We start from the raw sequence: 15,000 nt of genomic DNA, 5'->3' as shown, positions 1-15,000 counted from the left end.
GCCAGACTCAAGAGTTCTCTCTTCACATTGCGTGTGTATTCTGGTCTCCAAATGGAGGCGTGGGTTCAAATCCCACTTCTGACAATCACATTTACTTTCCTCTACAACCACTGCAACTGCTCAGCTTTTCGGGGCTACCACAGAAACAACACTGCTCAAAACAAGGAAAGGAACACTTTTAAAGCACGTCACATCTCAATGGACAAACGTGGCATGCTGGATATCTGGACTTACATGCTGGAGATCATCTTCTCTGCCTCTGCCAGTGCTCATCCTGTTCCTCCTTGCACAAAGAAGCAGATACCGGTCCTGCTGATGGCTTAAGGACCTTCCACGGCCCTGTCCAGCTCTCCTAGATTAACTGCCTGTCTCCCGGAATCTCCTCCACGCTCGTGAGACTATGCTGGGAGACATAGCAACCCTGCTGGCAATGGCATGTATTGATGTGCCATGCTGGAGGAGTTAGACTGCCTGTGCAACCTCTGTAGGGTCCAGGGATCGCCTCATGCTACCAGTAGTGACACGGACGCTAGCCAAATGCAAAACTAGTGAAAAACGCTCTGAAAAATAAAAAGATGAGCAGGGAAAAAACTGTATGTCAGTGGCCTCCGCCTGTAAAACCATTTCTCTTTTGGGGGTCATCTCATTGTTGCCCGTCCAGTGCACCTGTTGTTGATTTCATTAACACCAAAGCAGCTGAAAGTGATTAACAAAGCCCTGTGCTACTTAACTGACCAGATCAATAGCCCTGGAGTTTCATTGACTTGATACTATACTCTGAGTAAAAAGTCTTCCTTGAATTTTTTGGAGCAGGGTTCATGAAGATCAGAGAGTTGTGAGAGCTTTGCCAGGCCATGCTGTTAAATGTGACACTTGTGCTTGGGCCAAGAATAAATGGAGTGAGAATTTCACAAGTAAGGGCCAGTGGAATTGAAGAGCAACAAAGACACCGACCACGAAGGGACTTGAACCCTCAATCTTCTGATCCGAAGTCAGACGCCTTATCCATTAGGCCACGCGGTCTGCCGCAGCTCTTGCTCAACTTTGTGGCATGCGGACTAGGCCACCGGTTAAGGTTGACCTCTGACCTTTTCCAATACTCGCTTTGCTCCAGTGGATTTGCTAGACAAGATGTGAAAAGTTTGACTTGGTGCCAAGGTCATGCTTTAGGAAGGTCATTTGCAAGAGGTCCTAGGTGCACAGGGTTAATACAGCCCCTTCATGTTGCTAAGTGATTCCTAGAGCCCCACGTGTAGAGGACATTTCAAGAGGAAGGACAGGGAAGTTGGTGTCTCTTTTCAGGATGGCCGAGTGGTCTAAGGCGCCAGACTCAAGAGTTCCCTCTTCACATTGCGTTTGTGTTCTGGTCTCCAAATGGAGGCGTGGGTTCAAATCCCACTTCTGACAATCACATTTACTTTCCTCTACAACCACCGCAACCGCTTAGCTTTTCGGGGCTACCACAGAAACAACACTGCTCAAAACAAGGAAAGGAACACTTTTAAAGCACGTCACATCTCAATGGACAAACGTGGCATGCTGGATATCTGGACTTACATGCTGGAGATCATCTTCTCTGCCTCTGCCAGTGCTCATCCTGTTCCTCCTTGCACAAAGAAGCAGATACCGGTCCTGCTGATGGCTTAAGGACCTTCCACGGCCCTGTCCAGCTCTCCTAGATTAACTGCCTGTCTCCCGGAATCTCCTCCACGCTCGTGAGACTATGCTGGGAGACATAGCAACCCTGCTGGCAATGGCATGTATTGATGTGCCATGCTGGAGGAGTTAGACTGCCTGTGCAACCTCTGTAGGGTCCAGGGATCGCCTCATGCTACCAGTAGTGACACGGACGCTAGCCAAATGCAAAACTAGTGAAAAACGCTCTGAAAAATAAAAAGATGAGCAGGGAAAAAACTGTATGTCAGTGGCCTCCGCCTGTAAAACCATTTCTCTTTTGGGGGTCATCTCATTGTTGCCCGTCCAGTGCACCTGTTGTTGATTTCATTAACACCAAAGCAGCTGAAAGTGATTAACAAAGCCCTGTGCTACTTAACTGACCAGATCAATAGCCCTGGAGTTTCATTGACTTGATACTATACTCTGAGTAAAAAGTCTTCCTTGAATTTTTTGGAGCAGGGTTCATGAAGATCAGAGAGTTGTGAGAGCTTTGCCAGGCCATGCTGTTAAATGTGACACTTGTGCTTGGGCCAAGAATAAATGGAGTGAGAATTTCACAAGTAAGGGCCAGTGGAATTGAAGAGCAACAAAGACACCGACCACGAAGGGACTTGAACCCTCAATCTTCTGATCCGAAGTCAGACGCCTTATCCATTAGGCCACGCGGTCTGCCGCAGCTCTTGCTCAACTTTGTGGCATGCGGACTAGGCCACCGGTTAAGGTTGACCTCTGACCTTTTCCAATACTCGCTTTGCTCCAGTGGATTTGCTAGACAAGATGTGAAAATTTTGACTTGGTGCCAAGGTCATGCTTTAGGAAGGTCATTTGCAAGAGGTCCTAGGTGCACAGGGTTAATACAGCCCCTTCATGTTGCTAAGTGATTCCTAGAGCCCCACGTGTAGAGGACATTTCAAGAGGAAGGACAGGGAAGTTGGTGTCTCTTGTCAGGATGGCCGAGTGGTCTAAGGCGCCAGACTCAAGAGTTCCCTCTTCACATTGTGTGTGTGTTCTGGTCTCCAAATGGAGGCGTGGGTTCAAATCCCACTTCTGACAATCGCATTTACTTTCCTCTACAACCACCGCAACCGCTCAGCTTTTCGGGGCTACCACAGAAACAACACTGCTCAAAACAAGGAAAGGAACACTTTTAAAGCACGTCACATCTCAATGGACAAACGTGGCATGCTGGATATCTGGACTTACATGCTGGAGATCATCTTCTCTGCCTCTGCCAGTGCTCATCCTGTTCCTCCTTGCACAAAGAAGCAGATACCGCTCCTGCTGATGGCTTAAGGACCTTCCACGGCCCTGTCCAGCTCTCCTAGATTAACTGCCTTTCTCCCGGAATCTCCTCCACGCTCGTGAGACTATGCTGGGAGACATAGCAACCCTGCTGGCAATGGCATGTATTGATGTGCCATGCTGGAGGAGTTAGACTGCCTGTGCAACCTCTGTAGGGTCCAGGGATCGCCTCATGCTACCAGTAGTGACACGGACGCTAGCCAAATGCAAAACTAGTGAAAAACGCTCTGAAAAATAAAAAGATGAGCAGGGAAAAAACTGTATGTCAGTGGCCTCCGCCTGTAAAACCATTTCTCTTTTGGGGGTCATCTCATTGTTGCCCGTCCAGTGCACCTGTTGTTGATTTCATTAACACCAAAGCAGCTGAAAGTGATTAACAAAGCCCTGTGCTACTTAACTGACCAGATCAATAGCCCTGGAGTTTCATTGACTTGATACTATACTCTGAGTAAAAAGTCTTCCTTGAATTTTTTGGAGCAGGATTCATGAAGATCAGAGAGTTGTGAGAGCTTTGCCAGGCCATGCTGTTAAATGTGACACTTGTGCTTGGGCCAAGAATAAATGGAGTGAGAATTTCACAAGTAAGGGCCAGTGGAATTGAAGAGCAACAAAGACACCGACCACGAAGGGACTTGAACCCTCAATCTTCTTATCCGAAGTCAGACGCCTTATCCATTAGGCCACGCGGTCTGCCGCAGCTCTTGCTCAACTTTGTGGCATGCGGACTAGGCCACCGGTTAAGGTTGACCTCTGACCTTTTCCAATACTCGCTTTGCTCCAGTGGATTTGCTAGACAAGATGTGAAAATTTTGACTTGGTGCCAAGGTCATGCTTTAGGAAGGTCATTTGCAAGAGGTCCTAGGTGCACAGGGTTAATACAGCCCCTTCATGTTGCTAAGTGATTCCTAGAGCCCCACGTGTAGAGGACATTTCAAGAGGAAGGACAGGGAAGTCGGTGTCTCTTGTCAGGATGGCCGAGTGGTCTAAGGCGCCAGACTCAAGAGTTCCCTCTTCACATTGCGTGTGTGTTCTGGTCTCCAAATGGAGGCGTGGGTTCAAATCCCACTTCTGACAATCGCATTTACTTTCCTCTACAACCACCGCAACCGCTCAGCTTTTCGGGGCTACCACAGAAACAACACTGCTCAAAACAAGGAAAGGAACACTTTTAAAGCACGTCACATCTCAATGGACAAACGTGGCATGCTGGATATCTGGACTTACATGCTGGAGATCATCTTCTCTGCCTCTGCCAGTGCTCATCCTGTTCCTCCTTGCACAAAGAAGCAGATACCGGTCCTGCTGATGGCTTAAGGACCTTCCACGGCCCTGTCCAGCTCTCCTAGATTAACTGCCTGTCTCCCGGAATCTCCTCCACGCTCGTGAGACTATGCTGGGAGACATAGCAACCCTGCTGGCAATGGCATGTATTGATGTGCCATGCTGGAGGAGTTAGACTGCCTGTGCAACCTCTGTAGGGTCCAGGGATCGCCTCATGCTACCAGTAGTGACACGGACGCTAGCCAAATGCAAAACTAGTGAAAAACGCTCTGAAAAATAAAAAGATGAGCAGGGAAAAAACTGTATGTCAGTGGCCTCCGCCTGTAAAACCATTTCTCTTTTGGGGGTCATCTCATTGTTGCCCGTCCAGTGCACCTGTTGTTGATTTCATTAACACCAAAGCAGCTGAAAGTGATTAACAAAGCCCTGTGCTACTTAACTGACCAGATCAATAGCCCTGGAGTTTCATTGACTTGATACTATACTCTGAGTAAAAAGTCTTCCTTGAATTTTTTGGAGCAGGGTTCATGAAGATCAGAGAGTTGTGAGAGCTTTGCCAGGCCATGCTGTTAAATGTGACACTTGTGCTTGGGCCAAGAATAAATGGAGTGAGAATTTCACAAGTAAGGGCCAGTGGAATTGAAGAGCAACAAAGACACCGACCACGAAGGGACTTGAACCCTCAATCTTCTGATCCGAAGTCAGACGCCTTATCCATTAGGCCAAGCGGTCTGCCGCAGCTCTTGCTCAACTTTGTGGCATGCGGACTAGGCCACCGGTTAAGGTTGACCTCTGACCTTTTCCAATACTCGCTTTGCTCCAGTGGATTTGCTAGACAAGATGTGAAAATTTTGACTTGGTGCCAAGGTCATGCTTTAGGAAGGTCATTTGCAAGAGGTCCTAGGTGCACAGGGTTAATACAGCCCCTTCATGTTGCTAAGTGATTCCTAGAGCCCCACGTGTAGAGGACATTTCAAGAGGAAGGACAGGGAAGTTGGTGTCTCTTGTCAGGATGGCCGAGTGGTCTAAGGCACCAGACTCAAGAGTTCCCTCTTCACATTGCGTGTGTGTTCCGGTCTCCAAATGGAGGCGTGGGTTCAAATCCCACTTCTGACAATCACATTTACTTTCCTCTACAACCACCGCAACCGCTCAGCTTTTCGGGGCTACCACAGAAACAACACTGCTCAAAACAAGGAAAGGAACACTTTTAAAGCACGTCACATCTCAATGGACAAACGTGGCATGCTGGATATCTGGACTTACATGCTGGAGATCATCTTCTCTGCCTCTGCCAGTGCTCATCCTGTTCCTCCTTGCACAAAGAAGCAGATACCGGTCCTGCTGATGGCTTAAGGACCTTCCACGGCCCTCTCCAGCTCTCCTAGATTAACTGCCTTTCTCCCGGAATCTCCTCCACGCTCGTGAGACTATGCTGGGAGACATAGCAACCCTGCTGGCAATGGCATGTATTGATGTGCCATGCTGGAGGAGTTAGACTGCCTGTGCAACCTCTGTAGGGTCCAGGGATCGCCTCATGCTACCAGTAGTGACACGGACGCTAGCCAAATACAAAACTAGTGAAAAACGCTCTGAAAAATAAAAAGATGAGCAGGGAAAAAACTGTATGTCAGTGGCCTCCGCCTGTAAAACCATTTCTCTTTTGGGGGTCATCTCATTGTTGCCCGTGCAGTGCACCTGTTGTTGATTTCATTAACACCAAAGCAGCTGAAAGTGATTAACAAAGCCCTGTGCTACTTAACTGACCAGATCAATAGCCCTGGAGTTTCATTGACTTGATACTATACTCTGAGTAAAAAGTCTTCCTTGAATTTTTTGGAGCAGGGTTCATGAAGATCAGAGAGTTGTGAGAGCTTTGCCAGGCCATGCTGTTAAATGTGACACTTGTGCTTGGGCCAAGAATAAATGGAGTGAGAATTTCACAAGTAAGGGCCAGTGGAATTGAAGAGCAACAAAGACACCGACCACGAAGGGACTTGAACCCTCAATCTTCTGATCCGAAGTCAGATGCCTTATCCATTAGGCCACGCGGTCTGCCGCAGCTCTTGCTCAACTTTGTGGCATGCGGACTAGGCCACCGGTTAAGGTTGACCTCTGACCTTTTCCAATACTCGCTTTGCTCCAGTGGATTTGCTAGACAAGATGTGAAAATTTTGACTTGGTGCCAAGGTCATGCTTTAGGAAGGTCATTTGCAAGAGGTCCTAGGTGCACAGGGTTAATACAGCCCCTTCATGTTGCTAAGTGATTCCTAGAGCCCCACGTGTAGAGGACATTTCAAGAGGAAGGACAGGGAAGTCGGTGTCTCTTGTCAGGATGGCCGAGTGGTCTAAGGCGCCAGACTCAAGAGTTCTCTCTTCACATTGTGTGTGTGTTCTGGTCTCCAAATGGAGGCGTGGGTTCAAATCCCACTTCTGACAATCACATTTACTTTCCTCTACAACCACCGCAACCGCTCAGCTTTTCGGGGCTACCACAGAAACAACGCTGCTCAAAACAAGGAAAGGAACACTTTTAAAGCACGTCACATCTCAATGGACAAACGTGGCATGCTGGATATCTGGACTTACATGCTGGAGATCATCTTCTCTGCCTCTGCCAGTGCTCATCCTGTTCCTCCTTGCACAAAGAAGCAGATACCGGTCCTGCTGATGGCTTAAGGACCTTCCACGGCCCTGTCCAGCTCTCCTAGATTAACTGCCTGTCTCCCGGAATCTCCTCCACGCTCGTGAGACTATGCTGGGAGACATAGCAACCCTGCTGGCAATGGCATGTATTGATGTGCCATGCTGGAGGAGTTAGACTGCCTGTGCAACCTCTGTAGGGTCCAGGGATCGCCTCATGCTACCAGTAGTGACACGGACGCTAGCCAAATGCAAAACTAGTGAAAAACGCTCTGAAAAATAAAAAGATGAGCAGGGAAAAAACTGTATGTCAGTGGCCTCCGCCTGTAAAACCATTTCTCTTTTGGGGGTCATCTCATTGTTGCCCGTCCAGTGCACCTGTTGTTGATTTCATTAACACCAAAGCAGCTGAAAGTGATTAACAAAGCCCTGTGCTACTTAACTGACCAGATCAATAGCCCTGGAGTTTCATTGACTTGATACTATACTCTGAGTAAAAAGTCTTCCTTGAATTTTTTGGAGCAGGGTTCATGAAGATCAGAGAGTTGTGAGAGCTTTGCCAGGCCATGCTGTTAAATGTGACACTTGTGCTTGGGCCAAGAATAAATGGAGTGAGAATTTCACAAGTAAGGGCCAGTGGAATTGAAGAGCAACAAAGACACCGACCACGAAGGGACTTGAACCCTCAATCTTCTGATCCGAAGTCAGACGCCTTATCCATTAGGCCACGCGGTCTGCCGCAGCTCTTGCTCAACTTTGTGGCATGCGGACTAGGCCACCGGTTAAGGTTGACCTCTGACCTTTTCCAATACTCGCTTTGCTCCAGTGGATTTGCTAGACAAGATGTGAAAATTTTGACTTGGTGCCAAGGTCATGCTTTAGGAAGCTCATTTGCAAGAGGTCCTAGGTGCACAGGGTTAATACAGCCCCTTCATGTTGCTAAGTGATTCCTAGAGCCCCACGTGTAGAGGACATTTCAAGAGGAAGGACAGGGAAGTTGGTGTCTCTTGTCAGGATGGCCGAGTGGTCTAAGGCGCCAGACTCAAGAGTTCCCTCTTCACATTGCGTGTGTGTTCTGGTCTCCAAATGGAGGCGTGGGTTCAAATCCCACTTCTGACAATCGCATTTACTTTCCTCTACAACCACCGCAACCGCTCAGCTTTTCGGGGCTACCACAGAAACAACACTGCTCAAAACAAGGAAAGGAACACTTTTAAAGCACGTCACATCTCAATGGACAAACGTGGCATGCTGGATATCTGGACTTACATGCTGGAGATCATCTTCTCTGCCTCTGCCAGTGCTCATCCTGTTCCTCCTTGCACAAAGAAGCAGATACCGGTCCTGCTGATGGCTTAAGGACCTTCCACGGCCCTGTCCAGCTCTCCTAGATTAACTGCCTTTCTCCCGGAATCTCCTCCACGCTCGTGAGACTATGCTGGGAGACATAGCAACCCTGCTGGCAATGGCATGTATTGATGTGCCATGCTGGAGGAGTTAGACTGCCTGTGCAACCTCTGTAGGGTCCAGGGATCGCCTCATGCTACCAGTAGTGACACGGACGCTAGCCAAATGCAAAACTAGTGAAAAACGCTCTGAAAAATAAAAAGATGAGCAGGGAAAAAACTGTATGTCAGTGGCCTCCGCCTGTAAAACCATTTCTCTTTTGGGGGTCATCTCATTGTTGCCCGTCCAGTGCACCTGTTGTTGATTTCATTAACACCAAAGCAGCTGAAAGTGATTAACAAAGCCCTGTGCTACTTAACTGACCAGATTAATAGCCCTGGAGTTTCATTGACTTGATACTATACTCTGAGTAAAAAGTCTTCCTTGAATTTTTTGGAGCAGGGTTCATGAAGATCAGAGAGTTGTGAGAGCTTTGCCAGGCCATGCTGTTAAATGTGACACTTGTGCTTGGGCCAAGAATAAATGGAGTGAGAATTTCACAAGTAAGGGCCAGTGGAATTGAAGAGCAACAAAGACACCGACCACGAAGGGACTTGAACCCTCAATCTTCTGATCCGAAGTCAGACGCCTTATCCATTAGGCCACGCGGTCTGCCGCAGCTCTTGCTCAACTTTGTGGCATGCGGACTAGGCCACCGGTTAAGGTTGACCTCTGACCTTTTCCAATACTCGCTTTGCTCCAGTGGATTTGCTAGACAAGATGTGAAAAGTTTGACTTAGTGCCAAGGTCATGCTTTAGGAAGGTCATTTGCAAGAGGTCCTAGGTGCACAGGGTTAATACAGCCCCTTCATGTTGCTAAGTGATTCCTAGAGCCCCATGTGTAGAGAACATTTCAAGAGGAAGGACAGGAAAGTCGGTGTCTCTTGTCAGGATGGCTGAGTGGTCTAAGGCGCCAGACTCAAGAGTTCCCTTCTTCACATTGCGTGTGTGTTCCGGTCTCCAAATGGAGGCGTGGGTTCAAATCCCACTTCTGACAATCACATTTACTTTCCTCTACAACCACCGCAACCGCTCAGCTTTTCGGGGCTACCACAGAAACAACACTGCTCAAAACAAGGAAAGGAACACTTTTAAAGCACGTCACATCTCAATGGACAAACGTGGCATGCTGGATATCTGGACTTACATGCTGGAGATCATCTTCTCTGCCTCTGCCAGTGCTCATCCTGTTCCTCCTTGCACAAAGAAGCAGATACCGGTCCTGCTGATGGCTTAAGGACCTTCCACGGCCCTCTCCAGCTCTCCTAGATTAACTGCCTTTCTCCCGGAATCTCCTCCACGCTCGTGAGACTATGCTGGGAGACATAGCAACCCTGCTGGCAATGGCATGTATTGATGTGCCATGCTGGAGGAGTTAGACTGCCTGTGCAACCTCTGTAGGGTCCAGGGATCGCCTCATGCTACCAGTAGTGACACGGACGCTAGCCAAATACAAAACTAGTGAAAAACGCTCTGAAAAATAAAAAGATGAGCAGGGAAAAAACTGTATGTCAGTGGCCTCCGCCTGTAAAACCATTTCTCTTTTGGGGGTCATCTCATTGTTGCCCGTCCAGTGCACCTGTTGTTGATTTCATTAACACCAAAGCAGCTGAAAGTGATTAACAAAGCCCTGTGCTACTTAACTGACCAGATCAATAGCCCTGGAGTTTCATTGACTTGATACTATACTCTGAGTAAAAAGTCTTCCTTGAATTTTTTGGAGCAGGGTTCATGAAGATCAGAGAGTTGTGAGAGCTTTGCCAGGCCATGCTGTTAAATGTGACACTTGTGCTTGGGCCAAGAATAAATGGAGTGAGAATTTCACAAGTAAGGGCCAGTGGAATTGAAGAGCAACAAAGACACCGACCACGAAGGGACTTGAACCCTCAATCTTCTGATCCGAAGTCAGACGCCTTATCCATTAAGCCACGCGGTCTGCCGCAGCTCTTGCTCAACTTTGTGGCATGCGGACTAGGCCACCGGTTAAGGTTGACCTCTGACCTTTTCCAATACTCGCTTTGCTCCAGTGGATTTGCTAGACAAGATGTGAAAATTTTGACTTGGTGCCAAGGTCATGCTTTAGGAAGGTCATTTGCAAGAGGTCCTAGGTGCACAGGGTTAATACAGCCCCTTCATGTTGCTAAGTGATTCCTAGAGCCCCACGTGTAGAGGACATTTCAAGAGGAAGGACAGGGAAGTCGGTGTCTCTTGTCAGGATGGCCGAGTGGTCTAAGGCGCCAGACTCAAGAGTTCCCTCTTCACATTGCGTGTGTATTCTGGTCTCCAAATGGAGGCGTGGGTTCAAATCCCACTTCTGACAATCACATTTACTTTCCTCTACAACCACTGCAACTGCTCAGCTTTTCGGGGCTACCACAGAAACAACACTGCTCAAAACAAGGAAAGGAACACTTTTAAAGCACGTCACATCTCAATGGACAAACGTGGCATGCTGGATATCTGGACTTACATGCTGGAGATCATCTTCTCTGCCTCTGCCAGTGCTCATCCTGTTCCTCCTTGCACAAAGAAGCAGATACCGGTCCTGCTGATGGCTTAAGGACCTTCCACGGCCCTGTCCAGCTCTCCTAGATTAACTGCCTGTCTCCCGGAATCTCCTCCACGCTCGTGAGACTATGCTGGGAGACATAGCAACCCTGCTGGCAATGGCATGTATTGATGTGCCATGCTGGAGGAGTTAGACTGCCTGTGCAACCTCTGTAGGGTCCAGGGATCGCCTCATGCTACCAGTAGTGACACGGACGCTAGCCAAATGCAAAACTAGTGAAAAACGCTCTGAAAAATAAAAAGATGAGCAGGGAAAAAACTGTATGTCAGTGGCCTCCGCCTGTAAAACCATTTCTCTTTTGGGGGTCATCTCATTGTTGAGCGTCCTGTGCACCTGTTGTTGATTTCATTAACACCAAAGCAGCTGAAAGTGATTAACAAAGCCCTGTGCTACTTAACTGACCAGATCAATAGCCCTGGAGTTTCATTGACTTGATACTATACTCTGAGTAAAAAGTCTTCCTTGAATTTTTTGGAGCAGGGTTCATGAAGATCAGAGAGTTGTGAGAGCTTTGCCAGGCCATGCTGTTAAATGTGACACTTGTGCTTGGGCCAAGAATAAATGGAGTGAGAATTTCACAAGTAAGGGCCAGTGGAATTGAAGAGCAACAAAGACACCGACCACGAAGGAACTTGAACCCTCAATCTTCTGATCCGAAGTCAGACGCCTTATCCATTAGGCCACGCGGTCTGCCGCAGCTCTTGCTCAACTTTGTGGCATGCGGACTAGGCCACCGGTTAAGGTTGACCTCTGACCTTTTCCAATACTCGCTTTGCTCCAGTGGATTTGCTAGACAAGATGTAAAAATTTTGACTTGGTGCCAAGGTCATGCTTTAGGAAGCTCATTTGCAAGAGGTCCTTGGTGCACAGGGTTAATACAGCCCCTTCATGTTGCTAAGTGATTCCTAGAGCCCCACGTGTAGAGGACATTTCAAGAGGAAGGACAGGGAAGTCGGCGTCTCTTGTCAGGATGGCCGAGTGGTCTAAGGCGCCAGACTCAAGAGTTCCCTCTTCACATTGTGTGTGTGTTCTGGTCTCCAAATGGAGGCGTGGGTTCAAATCCCACTTCTGACAATCGCATTTACTTTCCTCTACAACCACCGCAACCGCTCAGCTTTTCGGGGCTACCACAGAAACAACACTGCTCAAAACAAGGAAAGGAACACTTTTAAAGCACGTCACATCTCAATGGACAAACGTGGCATGCTGGATATCTGGACTTACATGCTGGAGATCATCTTCTCTGCCTCTGCCAGTGCTCATCCTGTTCCTCCTTGCACAAAGAAGCAGATACCGCTCCTGCTGATGGCTTAAGGACCTTCCACGGCCCTGTCCAGCTCTCCTAGATTAACTGCCTTTCTCCCGGAATCTCCTCCACGCTCGTGAGACTATGCTGGGAGACATAGCAACCCTGCTGGCAATGGCATGTATTGATGTGCCATGCTGGAGGAGTTAGACTGCCTGTGCAACCTCTGTAGGGTCCAGGGATCGCCTCATGCTACCAGTAGTGACACGGACGCTAGCCAAATGCAAAACTAGTGAAAAACGCTCTGAAAAATAAAAAGATGAGCAGGGAAAAAACTGTATGTCAGTGGCCTCCGCCTGTAAAACCATTTCTCTTTTGGGGGTCATCTCATTGTTGCCCGTCCAGTGCACCTGTTGTTGATTTCATTAACACCAAAGCAGCTGAAAGTGATTAACAAAGCCCTGTGCTACTTAACTGACCAGATCAATAGCCCTGGAGTTTCATTGACTTGATACTATACTCTGAGTAAAAAGTCTTCCTTGAATTTTTTGGAGCAGGATTCATGAAGATCAGAGAGTTGTGAGAGCTTTGCCAGGCCATGCTGTTAAATGTGACACTTGTGCTTGGGCCAAGAATAAATGGAGTGAGAATTTCACAAGTAAGGGCCAGTGGAATTGAAGAGCAACAAAGACACCGACCACGAAGGGACTTGAACCCTCAATCTTCTGATCCGAAGTCAGACGCCTTATCCATTAGGCCACGCGGTCTGCCGCAGCTCTTGCTCAACTTTGTGGCATGCGGACTAGGCCACCGGTTAAGGTTGACCTCTGACCTTTTCCAATACTCGCTTTGCTCCAGTGGATTTGCTAGACAAGATGTGAAAATTTTGACTTGGTGCCAAGGTCATGCTTTAGGAAGGTCATTTGCAAGAGGTCCTAGGTGCACAGGGTTAATACAGCCCCTTCATGTTGCTAAGTGATTCCTAGAGCCCCACGTGTAGAGGACATTTCAAGAGGAAGGACAGGGAAGTCGGTGTCTCTTGTCAGGATGGCCGAGTGGTCTAAGGCGCCAGACTCAAGAGTTCCCTCTTCACATTGCGTGTGTGTTCTGGTCTCCAAATGGAGGCGTGGGTTCAAATCCCACTTCTGACAATCGCATTTACTTTCCTCTACAACCACCGCAACCGCTCAGCTTTTCGGGGCTACCACAGAAACAACACTGCTCAAAACAAGGAAAGGAACACTTTTAAAGCACGTCACATCTCAATGGACAAACGTGGCATGCTGGATATCTGGACTTACATGCTGGAGATCATCTTCTCTGCCTCTGCCAGTGCTCATCCTGTTCCTCCTTGCACAAAGAAGCAGATACCGGTCCTGCTGATGGCTTAAGGACCTTCCACGGCCCTGTCCAGCTCTCCTAGATTAACTGCCTGTCTCCCGGAATCTCCTCCACGCTCGTGAGACTATGCTGGGAGACATAGCAACCCTGCTGGCAATGGCATGTATTGATGTGCCATGCTGGAGGAGTTAGACTGCCTGTGCAACCTCTGTAGGGTCCAGGGATCGCCTCATGCTACCAGTAGTGACACGGACGCTAGCCAAATGCAAAACTAGTGAAAAACGCTCTGAAAAATAAAAAGATGAGCAGGGAAAAAACTGTATGTCAGTGGCCTCCGCCTGTAAAACCATTTCTCTTTTGGGGGTCATCTCATTGTTGCCCGTCCAGTGCACCTGTTGTTGATTTCATTAACACCAAAGCAGCTGAAAGTGATTAACAAAGCCCTGTGCTACTTAACTGACCAGATCAATAGCCCTGGAGTTTCATTGACTTGATACTATACTCTGAGTAAAAAGTCTTCCTTGAATTTTTTGGAGCAGGGTTCATGAAGATCAGAGAGTTGTGAGAGCTTTGCCAGGCCATGCTGTTAAATGTGACACTTGTGCTTGGGCCAAGAATAAATGGAGTGAGAATTTCACAAGTAAGGGCCAGTGGAATTGAAGAGCAACAAAGACACCGACCACGAAGGGACTTGAACCCTCAATCTTCTGATCCGAAGTCAGACGCCTTATCCATTAGGCCAAGCGGTCTGCCGCAGCTCTTGCTCAACTTTGTGGCATGTGGACTAGGCCACCGGTTAAGGTTGACCTCTGACCTTTTCCAATACTCGCTTTGCTCCAGTGGATTTGCTAGACAAGATGTGAAAATTTTGACTTGGTGCCAAGGTCATGCTTTAGGAAGGTCATTTGCAAGAGGTCCTAGGTGCACAGGGTTAATACAGCCCCTTCATGTTGCTAAGTGATTCCTAGAGCCCCACGTGTAGAGGACATTTCAAGAGGAAGGACAGGGAAGTTGGTGTCTCTTGTCAGGATGGCCGAGTGGTCTAAGGCGCCAGACTCAAGAGTTCCCTCTTCACATTGCGTGTGTGTTCCGGTCTCCAAATGGAGGCGTGGGTTCAAATCCCACTTCTGACAATCACATTTACTTTCCTCTACAACCACCGCAACCGCTCAGCTTTTCGGGGCTACCACAGAAACAACACTGCTCAAAACAAGGAAAGGAACACTTTTAAAGCACGTCACATCTCAATGGACAAACGTGGCATGCTGGATATCTGGACTTACATGCTGGAGATCATCTTCTCTGCCTCTGCCAGTGCTCATCCTGTTCCTCCTTGCACAAAGAAGCAGATACCGGTCCTGCTGATGGCTTAAGGACCTTCCACGGCCCTCTCCAGCTCTCCTAGATTAACTGCCTTTCTCCCGGAATCTCCTCCACGCTCGTGAGACTATGCTGGGAGACATAGCAACCCTGCTGGCAATGGCATGTATTGATG

General features: G+C 48.2%; 18 non-coding genes across 18 annotated transcripts in view; 10 read left to right on the top strand and 8 right to left on the bottom strand.

Annotated features, from left to right (window-relative positions):
* TRNAL-CAA (transfer RNA leucine (anticodon CAA)) overlaps positions 1-84 on the top strand; it is a 110-nt gene extending 26 nt beyond the window's left edge. Inside the window, exons 1-2 of the tRNA in view lie at positions 1-12; positions 39-84. The exon at positions 1-12 is cut by the window's left edge and continues 26 nt beyond it. This is a non-coding gene — a tRNA (tRNA-Leu). The remainder of the gene's footprint in view (positions 13-38) is intronic.
* An 866-nt stretch (positions 85-950) lies between these two features.
* On the bottom strand, positions 951-1,023 carry TRNAR-UCG (transfer RNA arginine (anticodon UCG)). Its single transcript has one exon. It is a non-coding gene; the product is annotated as a tRNA-Arg (tRNA).
* A 1,250-nt stretch (positions 1,024-2,273) lies between these two features.
* TRNAR-UCG (transfer RNA arginine (anticodon UCG)) lies at positions 2,274-2,346 on the bottom strand. Its single transcript has one exon. It is a non-coding gene; the product is annotated as a tRNA-Arg (tRNA).
* Positions 2,347-2,620: 274 nt separating this feature from the next.
* TRNAL-CAA (transfer RNA leucine (anticodon CAA)) lies at positions 2,621-2,730 on the top strand. Its single transcript has 2 exons — positions 2,621-2,658; positions 2,685-2,730. It is a non-coding gene; the product is annotated as a tRNA-Leu (tRNA).
* A 1,213-nt stretch (positions 2,731-3,943) lies between these two features.
* Positions 3,944-4,053, top strand: TRNAL-CAA (transfer RNA leucine (anticodon CAA)). The gene is made up of 2 exons: positions 3,944-3,981; positions 4,008-4,053. It is a non-coding gene; the product is annotated as a tRNA-Leu (tRNA).
* Positions 4,054-5,266: 1,213 nt separating this feature from the next.
* Positions 5,267-5,376, top strand: TRNAL-CAA (transfer RNA leucine (anticodon CAA)). Its single transcript has 2 exons — positions 5,267-5,304; positions 5,331-5,376. It is a non-coding gene; the product is annotated as a tRNA-Leu (tRNA).
* Positions 5,377-6,242: 866 nt separating this feature from the next.
* On the bottom strand, positions 6,243-6,315 carry TRNAR-UCG (transfer RNA arginine (anticodon UCG)). The gene has a single exon. It is a non-coding gene; the product is annotated as a tRNA-Arg (tRNA).
* A 274-nt stretch (positions 6,316-6,589) lies between these two features.
* On the top strand, positions 6,590-6,699 carry TRNAL-CAA (transfer RNA leucine (anticodon CAA)). The gene is made up of 2 exons: positions 6,590-6,627; positions 6,654-6,699. It is a non-coding gene; the product is annotated as a tRNA-Leu (tRNA).
* Positions 6,700-7,565: 866 nt separating this feature from the next.
* TRNAR-UCG (transfer RNA arginine (anticodon UCG)) lies at positions 7,566-7,638 on the bottom strand. Its single transcript has one exon. It is a non-coding gene; the product is annotated as a tRNA-Arg (tRNA).
* A 274-nt stretch (positions 7,639-7,912) lies between these two features.
* Positions 7,913-8,022, top strand: TRNAL-CAA (transfer RNA leucine (anticodon CAA)). Its single transcript has 2 exons — positions 7,913-7,950; positions 7,977-8,022. It is a non-coding gene; the product is annotated as a tRNA-Leu (tRNA).
* An 866-nt stretch (positions 8,023-8,888) lies between these two features.
* Positions 8,889-8,961, bottom strand: TRNAR-UCG (transfer RNA arginine (anticodon UCG)). The gene has a single exon. It is a non-coding gene; the product is annotated as a tRNA-Arg (tRNA).
* A 1,251-nt stretch (positions 8,962-10,212) lies between these two features.
* TRNAR-UCG (transfer RNA arginine (anticodon UCG)) lies at positions 10,213-10,285 on the bottom strand. Its single transcript has one exon. It is a non-coding gene; the product is annotated as a tRNA-Arg (tRNA).
* Positions 10,286-10,559: 274 nt separating this feature from the next.
* On the top strand, positions 10,560-10,669 carry TRNAL-CAA (transfer RNA leucine (anticodon CAA)). The gene is made up of 2 exons: positions 10,560-10,597; positions 10,624-10,669. It is a non-coding gene; the product is annotated as a tRNA-Leu (tRNA).
* Positions 10,670-11,535: 866 nt separating this feature from the next.
* TRNAR-UCG (transfer RNA arginine (anticodon UCG)) lies at positions 11,536-11,608 on the bottom strand. The gene has a single exon. It is a non-coding gene; the product is annotated as a tRNA-Arg (tRNA).
* A 274-nt stretch (positions 11,609-11,882) lies between these two features.
* TRNAL-CAA (transfer RNA leucine (anticodon CAA)) lies at positions 11,883-11,992 on the top strand. Its single transcript has 2 exons — positions 11,883-11,920; positions 11,947-11,992. It is a non-coding gene; the product is annotated as a tRNA-Leu (tRNA).
* An 866-nt stretch (positions 11,993-12,858) lies between these two features.
* TRNAR-UCG (transfer RNA arginine (anticodon UCG)) lies at positions 12,859-12,931 on the bottom strand. Its single transcript has one exon. It is a non-coding gene; the product is annotated as a tRNA-Arg (tRNA).
* Positions 12,932-13,205: 274 nt separating this feature from the next.
* Positions 13,206-13,315, top strand: TRNAL-CAA (transfer RNA leucine (anticodon CAA)). The gene is made up of 2 exons: positions 13,206-13,243; positions 13,270-13,315. It is a non-coding gene; the product is annotated as a tRNA-Leu (tRNA).
* Positions 13,316-14,528: 1,213 nt separating this feature from the next.
* On the top strand, positions 14,529-14,638 carry TRNAL-CAA (transfer RNA leucine (anticodon CAA)). Its single transcript has 2 exons — positions 14,529-14,566; positions 14,593-14,638. It is a non-coding gene; the product is annotated as a tRNA-Leu (tRNA).
* The last annotated feature ends 362 nt before the right edge of the window (positions 14,639-15,000 follow it).

The sequence above is a fragment of the Staurois parvus genome, unplaced genomic scaffold (assembly GCF_062004578.1).
Source record: "Staurois parvus isolate SC_StPar_1 unplaced genomic scaffold, SC_StPar_1.0 ptg000691l, whole genome shotgun sequence".
NCBI classification, from domain to species: domain Eukaryota; kingdom Metazoa; phylum Chordata; class Amphibia; order Anura; family Ranidae; genus Staurois; species Staurois parvus.
Note: the sequence above shows the minus strand (reverse complement) of the source record. Positions and strands in the feature narration are given on the sequence as shown.